Here is a 10,872-nt window from a genome sequence, read left to right on the forward strand (position 1 = left end):
TTTTAAAATGTTGTTGTGATATCTAAATGTTTTTGCGTCAAGTTATTTGTTAATGTGATTTGCACTTCAGGGCCACCGTAGTTTCCTCTATGTGGGATTTCTAAAAGCAGACAGCAACGTTTGCTCCACCATAGGCGCGCTGCCCCGTCTTGCAGCTGTTGGATTAAAGTTTGTCTTTGGAAAAAAAGTTAAAGTTCATTTTAGACTGAGTTTTATCACGCAGATCTCACAGCTGCATAGCAGGACGCCTGAGTGCATCCGACAGTTCCAGAGGGTTAATCCATGTGTCCTGTCAGATCATTCATCAGTCCTCAAAGAATTATTACCACCGTATTATGATCCTTCATCAAGACGATGGCGTTTGAACCCGTCTTTTGTAAGTGACTCTGTATTTATAAAATTCTTAGAAGAACAACAGGAATTATTTATCTCCTCAAATGATACATCAGAGGTCAGTGCGACTCTTTTGTGGGAGGCTGGCAAGGCATTTCTTAGAGGTTCAATCATTTATTTTACTGCAGAAAAGAAGAGGAATAGTTTTAATAGTTTTACCCATGCATTTGGATCTTGAACATCAAATTTGTGCTTTTGAAAACACACAAACACATATTTAAAAGAGACTGCTTTTGAGAGAGACTTTAAGCAATCTTCTTTGCCCTCTGTGCTTAAGAAATTATTTGCAGCCAGGTCTGCTCTGGTCCAATTACTTACCCAAAAAGCAGAAAGGACAATGCTTCATGCAAAACGCAGGATGTTTGAATCCAAAAACAAACCTGGACGCCTCCTTGCCCGACTTGCTCGAGGGAAAGGTGGGTCTTATGCAATACTTTCTCTTGGAGATAAAGGAGGTAGTGTACATTTTGAGTCTAAAATAACATGGAAATTATTAGAGTTTTATCAAGAACAATATTCCTCAGAGTGTGATAACACGGTACATTGTGTAGAGCATTTTTCTAGTGGAATTGATCTCCCGGTGCTGTCCCAACAAAGGTCATATTTGGGTGAATCCATAACAACAGAAGAAGTTCTGAAAGTCAATAAATCACTGACAAGTGGGAAGCCACCAGGCTCTGATGGGTTTGGGCATTAATTTTATAAAAAGATGGCTAAAAAAATTCTCCCCCGTTATTGAATATGTTTAGATAATCATTTGAGCATGGAACACTTCCCCCAACTTTAAATATGGCACACATATCTTTGATTATGAAAAAGGACAAGCCTCCTGGTGAGTGCACATCTTATAGACCTATCAGCTTGCTTGGAGTAGATTGTAAGCCAAAATTTTAGATAAAATCTGAGAGACTGGAGGGGGTGTTGCCGATTCTGGTGAAGCCTGACCAGACTTGTTTTGTTAAAGATAGGTACATCCACTCCAGTGTGCGTCAACTCTTAAATATTATCAAATTTTAATAAAGTAACAACTACAAAACCTTTACGATCTCATTAGATGCTGAGAAGGCATTCGATCAGGTGGAGTGGGGGTACCTATTCAGTGTACTGGATCTGTTTGGTATGGGACCTTATTTCATAAGGTGGGTTAAGGTATTATATAGTGCCATTGCATAGTGCTGTTATATAGTGCCTTGGTAAACGGGTCAATATCTGATTGTTTCCATTTGGGCAGAGGAACTCGTCAATGCTGTCCCCTCTCTCCCCTACTATTTGCACTTGCTCTGGAGGCCCTGGCAAAGCCTATAAGAACTCCTCCAGGGATATCTGAAATTAAACTGAACAACACTGAATACAAATTTTACCTTTATGCAGATGATGTGTTGTTATTTATAGCAAAAACAGAGACATCTATTTAAATTCTTTTTCATATTATTCAACAATTCAGCCAAATATCAAGATACAAAATTAATTTAGACAAATCTGAAGCCTTGTCACTGGGGTGCCACAGGGAGGGATGAGACCCTCCTGCTAATTTTCTTTTTAGGTGGTAATATTAAGGTTTTACATATTTAGGTTTAAGGATATCTGCAAATACATCAGAGATGTATAAATTAAACTTTAAGATGGTCTTGCAATTGGCTTAGAGTGATCTCAGTGGTTGGACCTCCCTCTATCATTTATAGGCAGGATAAGCTTAAAAAAGATGAACATCCTTCCCAGGTTACTCTATTCCATGCAAATGTTACCATTTAAGAAAGACCTTCCACTGAGATTGAAAGATTCTTGTCCAAATTTCTATGGCAGGAAAAGAAACCTAGGATTAAAATGAGAGTTTTACAACTTCTGGTTGATAGGGGAGGTCAGGCATTACCTAACTTTCAGTTTTACTATTGGGCCTGTCATATACACATTATTTCGGAATAGTTATATTCATTTTTACATCAATCTGAACCGCATGTAGACTGTTGGTGTTGTGAGCTTCTCTCATTGCTGAGTCTATTATCCTTAGAGCCAACTAAACTTCCAGTTGGGATAAAGAACAATACTATTCTTCTTGTTACACTTAGAGTCTGGAAAAGCATCAGGAATCAAATGGGCCGAAAAAACTATTCCAGTGCGATGCAACCTCTTATTAAAACATAGCATTCTCCCAGGGCTTAGATTTTGGGTTATATCACATATGCTATTGTAAGGGTTTAAAGCTTGTTTGCAACTTCTTGGAAAAAGGTGATTTTTTTTGGTCAAAATTACAAAAAGCCAAAGACAAAAGACAAAGAGCGGTTCAGAACCCCTTTATGAGTGACCAGATCAGAAGTTACGTCGCCCGGATTGGCATCACCGGGCCCCCACCCTGGAGCCAGGCCTGGGGTTGGGGCTCGTAGGCGAGCGCCTGGTGGCCGAGGCTCCTCCCATGGGCCCCGGTCTGGTCCAACCCGAAGGAGTGACGTGGGATCACTCCGTGGGCCCACCACCTGCAGGGGAGCTCTGAAGGGGCCGGTGCATTGTGGTTTGGGTGGCAGTCGAAGGCGAATGCCTCCGCGGCCCAAACCCCGGGCATGAAATTTGGCTTTTAGGACATGGAATCTCACCGCTCTGGGAGGGAAGGAGCCTAAGCTGGTGCGAGAGGTTGAGAGATACCGGCTAGATATAGTTGGGCTCAGCTCCGCGCACAGCCTGGGCTCTGAAACTCAGAAATTCCTTGGTAGGCATGGCCTCCTTGACCTGAACCCGAGCAGTGTTTTGTTGTTGGACTTCTGTGCACGTCATAGTTTGTCCATAATGAATACCATGTTCAAACACAAGGGTGTCTATCAGTACACCTGGCATCAGGACACCCTAGGCAGGAGATTGATGATCGACTTTGTAGTCGTTTCAGGCAATCTCCGGCTGTGTGTTTTGGACACTCGGGTAAAGAGAGGGGCAGAGCTGTCCACTGATCACTACCTGGTGGTGAGTTGGATTCGCTGGTGGGGGAGGAGGCCGGAAAGATTCAGCAGACCTAAACGTACTGTATGGGTCTGCTGGGAACGTCTGGCTGAGCCCTCCGTCAGGGAGGTCTTTAACTCCCACATCCAGGAAAACTTCAAGCACGTACCGAGGGAGGTTGGTGACATTGAGTCCGAGTGGACCATGTTCTCCATCTCTATTGTCTCTGCTGCTTTTCAGAGCTGTGGTTGCAGGGTCTCTGGTGCCTGTCATGGTGGCAAACCCAGAACCTGGTGGTGGACACCGGAGGTAAGGGATGCCGTCAAGCTGAAGAAGGAGTCCTATTGAGCCTGGATGGCTTGTGATACTCCAGAGGCGGGCTGACAGGTACCGGTAGTCTAAGCGAGTTGTGGCCCGGGCTGTTTTGGAGGCAAAAACTCGGTCCTGGGAGGAGTTTGGTGAGGCCATGGAGAAGGACTACAAGTTGGCCTCAAAGATATTCTGGCAAACCATTCGGTGCCTCTGGAGGGGAAAGCAGTTTTCTGCAGGCACCGTATTCAGTGCAGGTGGGGATCTGCTGACCTCAACTGGGGACATTGTCGGGCGGTGGAAGGAATACTTTGAGGATCTCCTCAACCCTGCTGACACGCCTTCCGTTGAGGAAGCAGATGCTGAAGAAACTGTGGTGGAACGGTCCATTACCCAATCTGAGGTCACTGAGGTAGTGAAAGAGCTCCTTGGTGGCAAGGCTCCAGGGGTGGATGAGGTTCGCCCCGAGTATCTCAAGTCTCTGGTTGCTGTGGGAGTGTCTTGGATGACACGTCTCTGTAGCATTGCTGCAGAGACTACGTTTCATGGCTTGCCTGGGAACGCCTCGGGGTCCCCCTAGAGGAGCTGGAGGAAGTGGCCGGGAGAGGGAAGTCAAATTTCCATAACACTTTCATGTTCATTTTTTTGTCAGGACCAAATCTTTTCCTCCTCAGAGATTTATCATTTCCAATAAACTTTTGTTTTTTAAAACATTAAAGACTGAGAAAAGCGGGATACACTGTGGATAGTTTGACAGTCTGTTACTGCCGCCGCGTTCTCTGGCTGCAGCTCGATGCTGGGGTTGGATCACGCTTAAACCTCCAGAACATTTAAAACGTCCCCCGGAGGGTGCAGGAGCTCTCCAGGTCCTAGCGCCGGCCGGTTCTAGCTCGCAGCTCGGTGGTTGGAGAGCCGCCCGTGAGTTAGAGGGCGGGACGCCCGCGCGCGCGGTATGGAAAGGCACATATGAGAAAATCCGCAATTAATGCGTCAAAAAATTGTCGGCGTCAAGCACATGTCAGATTAACGCGTTTTTAACGCGACAAATCTGACAGCCCTAAAATATTTTCTGCTTAGTCTTTGCCTGTCATCATTGAGCACTTCCTCTGAGACTAACTTTGGCCCTTACCTTCTGACCTGCTGAAAACTTGACCTCATCTTATTTAGCTGCACTGATAACAGTTGCAGAAGGACAAAGGCCCTGGCAAGCACTGTCTGTAGACATTACAGCACAGAGAACTTTAGCTCTGTTAAGCTCTGTTAAAACCAAAGGGACGGCTGTCAATCGGACAGAAAAAGAAGAAATACCAACCTTAGACAATAGACATAATATGAACCATTTTATTTCACAGCATTTTCATTTCTGTAACATGGTTCATCTGTGACAAGGTCACTGATTTTGACAGAGTTAAAAAATAACTAAATAACATACATAAAAAAAATTATTGAAAAGGATTAAAGTAATTAGTTTCTGATCATTTCACTTCACTTTGCTTACCAAAATGTGATTTAAATGAACGATCTTTGATGATAATCAAATGTAATTTGTAAAATCCTTTTGTTTAATTTCTTTTTAGTTATCCTGTTTTCATTTTTTTTTAATCTAATGAGAAGCAATCTGGACATATTTTTGCCACTTGATTTGTATGTCATTATGACTTTTGAAATAATGCCACATCTGTTTACATCATCATTATATACTTTGTCTCTGTCATGTATTTATTGAAATTTGGGAATGTCTTAATGGCCTGAACCTGTTTAGGTAAAATATGAATGACTCATCAGAAGTTATGAACCGATAATGATGACATAGGTGAGGAAAGTGATAAAATCACATATGTCGACAGAGCATATAATTGGGCTTCTTCCCACTCCCTTTCAAGCCATCTCTTGAACTCCTTCTGACAGCCTTAGTATTTAGTTTCATTGTGTCATGAACTACATTCAAAAAGACATGTTTATTTATGTATAAGAGTTATAACTGACTTATTTACAAGAGTATTTTAACATAGACGTATTTTCCAATTAATTTCTATGAATAATCCTGTGTTTTAAATAACTTTGTGAAGAATCAAAGTTCTGTTTGTTTTTCTTTGGTATTATCTATGCTTTGATAGCTTGAAATAAAGCATTTTCATTTCCTATCCAAATGGTGTAAGAGCAGTTATTCCTAAAGCGTGGCCCGACATGCTTCAATAATCCCTCTCCTTTAGTGGTGTTGCTGCAGGATCTTCTGTCTTCAGGAGCTAATGATTTAATGAGGATTAGGTGAGGGCTTGTTAAGATAAATGTGAAAGGACTGTTCTGTTTTGACGTGCTGAACAGGATCTTTCAAACCTCCCTGGCTCTGCTGCTGGAAGCTACACCCCGTCAAACAGCATAAAGGGTTTACCGGTCCAAAATCCAAGGAACCTTAGAATCTGTCTGCAGATTATTCAACAGTTAATCTGAGCAGTCACGAGCCTGTTGGCAGAAACTTCACCTCTGATTCTAAAGACACTAAAGCCTGTCCCAAACTACAATCCTGTTCCTAGACAGCATGGTCATTTATTCTTCTACACAGTCACTTCCTGTTTTTTGTCTGACAGGAACTTAAAGGTCTGAGTCTCTCTCTCTCCTCTTTTCCTAAACTATATTTGTGTATTTATATAAAATATTCATATACATACAGTATATATGGCCCTCAGCCAAATAACCAACAAGACAAGCTATGGATACCAACTCAGAAATGGGGCCACCATCAGTCACCTCCTCTACATGGATGACATCAAGCTACACGCTAAGAGCGAGCGCGACATTGACTCCCTGATCCACACTAGCAGGATCTACACTACTGACATTGGGATGTAATTCGTGCTAAAGTAATGCAGTTAAATGGTGACAAAGAGATGCAAGGTAGTCCACACAGAAGGGGTCTCACTCCCAGAAGGTACAATAGTATACATTGAGGACAGTTACAAGTAGGGTTGGGCACCGATGGGATCTGATGCGGTTCCGGTGCTACCGCGGTTCTTTGGTTTCGGTTCCCTTTCGGTGCTTATTGCGGTACTTCAGTAATAAAAAATAATGCCTTTATCTTCCTAAATCCAAAGCAGAACGGCTTCAAACAAGCGCAGACTCCCTCCTGCCGTGCAGCTGTGCGCACGTAATATAAAGCATAATATAAAACTCCGTCTTAAATAAACTTAAACGTCCTTGAAATTTTAGCCTGACATTTTATTAAATTAAATCAGGAATGTGGCATTTATTTGCAGTTGTTTTTGGGCAAAAGCAATATTTTATTTCAATAAAATAAGGCGGAAGATACATGTCAATCACACGGCTGCAAAGCGCAGCAGATGATGACGACCCGCTGTGGTGGTGGGCGGAGCCGAGCCGAGCTTTCTGCTATTAGCAGCCCAACAAGGAGGAAACGATTCATTGTTTCATTTTGGGATGGGGCTCCAGCGTTGTTTAAAAATTGCGGAAACTCCACTATTCACAGCGAAAGTCCCGCCCACCGACGTTGCGGAAGCCGACCATCTCGGCGGTTTTATATGAGCCCGCCCACGAACACAAGAAAGTAAATAGATAGGCTGAATCGTAAAAAATCAGAAGGGAGTACAAGTGATTGACATGTCCACAGACAAATGAAACTTCAATGAAATTTGGAACCGAAATCCGGCGCCGTTTGCAGCCGCATCTTTCGGTTTCGGTAGAACCGCGCAAATCATAACGGTTCCTACTTGGAACCGAACTTCGGTGCCCAACCCTAGTTACAAGTACCTCAGAATTACACAGGCAAATGGGAACCTGGAACAGGCAACAAGGAAAGCTGCAAAAGCCAAATGTCTCCAACAAGTAAGGCAAGTCCTGAGAAGTCAGCTCAATGGTTAGAACAAATCCTGGCCAATAAAGTTAAGCACTGCCAGTCATCAGATACCCTGCAGGAATAAGTATATGGCCAAGGGAAGAGATACAGACCACAGATGTTAACTGCTCTTCACCATACATGGAGGGTTCCATCCCAAATCCAGCACCTTGAGACAGTCGGAAATCTGCTGGTCCTGATGGAATATCACATCGGCTGCTGAAGGGATGTGCGTCAGAGCAGGCTGTGCCTCTTCAGACCATCTTTAACAAGAGTCTTCAAACCGGATGTGTCCCTGGCCTGTGGAAGACCTCATGCCTTGTCCCAGTGCCTAAGGTGACAAAGCCTGCAGGGATGAAGGACTACAGACCAGTTGCCCTGACATCTGTGATAATGAAGACTTTTGAGAGGCTGCTACTCCGGCGGCTCAAACCTCAGGTGGAGGGGGCGCTGGATCCCCTTTAGTTTGCCTATCAGGACAGTATGGGAGTGGAGGATGCAGTCTTGTATATGGTCCATAGGGCGCTCTCCTTTCTGGATGGAGCGGGAGGCTATGTGAGGGTGATGTTTTTTGACTTCACAAGTGCTTTCGATACAGTCCAACCTCAGCTGCTGAAGGAGAAGCTCAAGAGGATGGGAGTGGATCCTGCTTGTCTTCGCTGGATCCACAACTACCTGACTTCAAGGTCACAGTATGTCCGACTGGGTGACTGTCTATCTGGAGTACTGACGAGCAACACTGGTGCACCACAGGGAACTACTATCACCTTTTCTCTTCACGCTTTACACTGCTGACTTTACTCATGCATCTGCGGCTTGTCATGTCCAAAAGTATTCGGACGACACCGCTATTGTGGCATGTGTAAAGGGAGGGGACGAGAATGAGTACAGGGAGCTCATCTCCAGATTTACCTCCTGGAGCAGGGAGAATGGTCTTCTGCTGAACACCTCAAAGACCAAGGAGATGATCATTGACTTTGGTAGGAAGCCCTCCCACCAACCAGTGATCATCAATGGAAAGAGGATCGAGGTGGTTGATTCCTACAAGTACTTGGGAGTGCACTTTGACCACAAACTGGACTGGACAGAGCAGGCTCGGGCTCTGTATAGGAAAGGACAGAGTAGGCTGTTTTTCCTAAGGAGGCTGAGGTCCTTTGATGTGTGTGCCAACATGTTGCTCCTCTTCTATCAGTCGGTTGTGGTAAGTGCTGTTTCCTTTGGGGTTGTATGTTGGGGTGGCAGTATGACCAAAAGGGACTGCAATCGGCTGGACAAACTGATTAGGAGGTGTGCATCTGTGATCGGGAGGAGGGTGGACTCTGTGGGAACTGTGCTGCAGAAGAGGATGAAGGCTCTGAGCCGAAGCATCCTGGGCAATCCCAGACATCCTCTACATAGCACAATGTCTGCACACAGGACAACACGGAGTAACAGGCTCCTTTCACTGCGCTGCAGGACTGAGCGCTTTAAGAACTCATTTGTCCCTTCAGCCATCAGGCTGTTTAACGAATCTGCCTGATATAAACTGGTATTTTATTTTATGAATCTGTTATTTTTATTGCTATTTATTGTGTGTGTTTGTGTGTGTTCTGCTGCCGGACACCTGAATTTCTCCCTTGCGAGATTAAAAGAGAAAAAGCAAAAAAGAAACAGACGGTAAGAACAACAAAAACAATAATAATAATAATAATAATAATATATGAATAGGTAACATACAATAAACCTAATTAAGCAAGTACCTCAGATTTGTATTTATTTATTTTTATTTTACCCATTCCCAATGGCTTTATGATTCATATAACGTAATCATTTGTTTTTTCATAATTTTTTTAAATGTAGTAATTGAACTAGACTCTTTTATAGATTTTTCAAGATTATTCCATAATCTAATACCCTGCACCGAGACACTTTTCTCCTTCATTTTTGTTCTAAATTTGTTTGTTTTGAAAATATAATGCCCTTTTAGGTTATACTTGCTCTTTCTTTTTTCAAACTTATTTTGTATGTTATGTGGTAGGCTTTTCTTATGTGCTCTCCCTTTCGTATCGTGCACTTTGCTAAGCAGAAAGATCTGGATGGGTCAGTAAGGGTCCAATGGGTAGTCCGCTGCCTTAGGTCCTGCTCGCCGTTGAGTAAGGCCCGCTTGCTCCGTCTCCGCTGGTGCTGCTTTCCGTTAGGTGAGTTTCAGACTCTCCGCCGCCGCTGGTACTTCCTGGTGCTTGGCACAACACCGATCTCCGTGCCGCTGCTGGTGCCGCTCCCCGTTGGGTGAGGCCCGGTCGCTGCGCCGCCGCTGGGGCCGCTCCCCGTTGGGTGAGGCTCGGTCTCCGCGCCGACGTTGATACTTCCTGGTGCTTGGCACAACACCGATCTCTGTGCCGCCGCTGGTGCCGCTCCCCGTTGGGTGAGGCACGGTCTCCCCGCCGCCGCTGGTGCCGCTCCCCCGTTTGGTGAGGCCCGAGGAGTGACTGCAGGCAGCAAGCTGCAAACATCTTTGTCCAGAAAAACGCAGCGCTAGGAACAGCTAAGCTACTGTGCTGGATCCCTTAAGAGAGAACCTGAGCTTTGTTGAGAAATCACTTGTGGACAGTGAGAAGAGATTTTTTAGATATAACTGAGCGTATTAATGGGTTAAATATCGAACACATTCTTATTCCCAAGTCGTTACATATTGATGTAAGGCAGTGGTCCTCACTATTTTTTAAAGTAGAGCCACATTGACGGACCAAAGAGAAAGGGTGAGCCAGAAAACATTCCTGGCACAAAAGAATTGCGTGTAATCGAAACACCGCCTTAAAAAACACAGCCAAAAAGTGTGTGTGTGCATTTACCTTAGTGCAGGGGTGGCCTGGTCCTCAAGAGCCTCAACCCTGCCTGTTTTCTAGTTCTCCCTGACCAGCTTGCTGCTGATTAGCTGACTCAAGTAATTCCACATCCTGATTAGCTGAACACACCTGATTTAGGTTGTCAGCATCAAGCAGTCCAGGGAGGGCTGGAAAACAGGCAGGGTTGAGGCTCTTGAGGACCAGGGTTGGCCACCCCTGCCTTAGTGCATGGAAGCACGGAAGCTGGTATGCAGTTCCTTGACTTTCTTCATGTCGTATTTGTAGTTTGTTGTAGCAATGCAAGTAAGACATTCCAGGTTAGCATTGGTCAGTCTGTTCCTCTGTTTTCTCTTGATTGTGTTCATTGTGGAAAAGGTAGATTCACATGGGTATGTGCTGGCAAAAAAGGACATCACTTTCTGCACAAGGGGCTTCAAAGGCGGAAAATCTGCTTCAGAGACTAGATTCCAGAAGTGAATGACACCTGTTTTAAGCTCAGCTTGGAGAATGTCATTACTTTGGATCTCAATGACTTCGCTTTCAATCCTGGCACGATTGAGAGGAAAGAGC

Source organism: Oryzias melastigma, linkage group LG3, assembly GCF_002922805.2.
Source record: "Oryzias melastigma strain HK-1 linkage group LG3, ASM292280v2, whole genome shotgun sequence".
Lineage (NCBI taxonomy): Eukaryota > Metazoa > Chordata > Actinopteri > Beloniformes > Adrianichthyidae > Oryzias > Oryzias melastigma.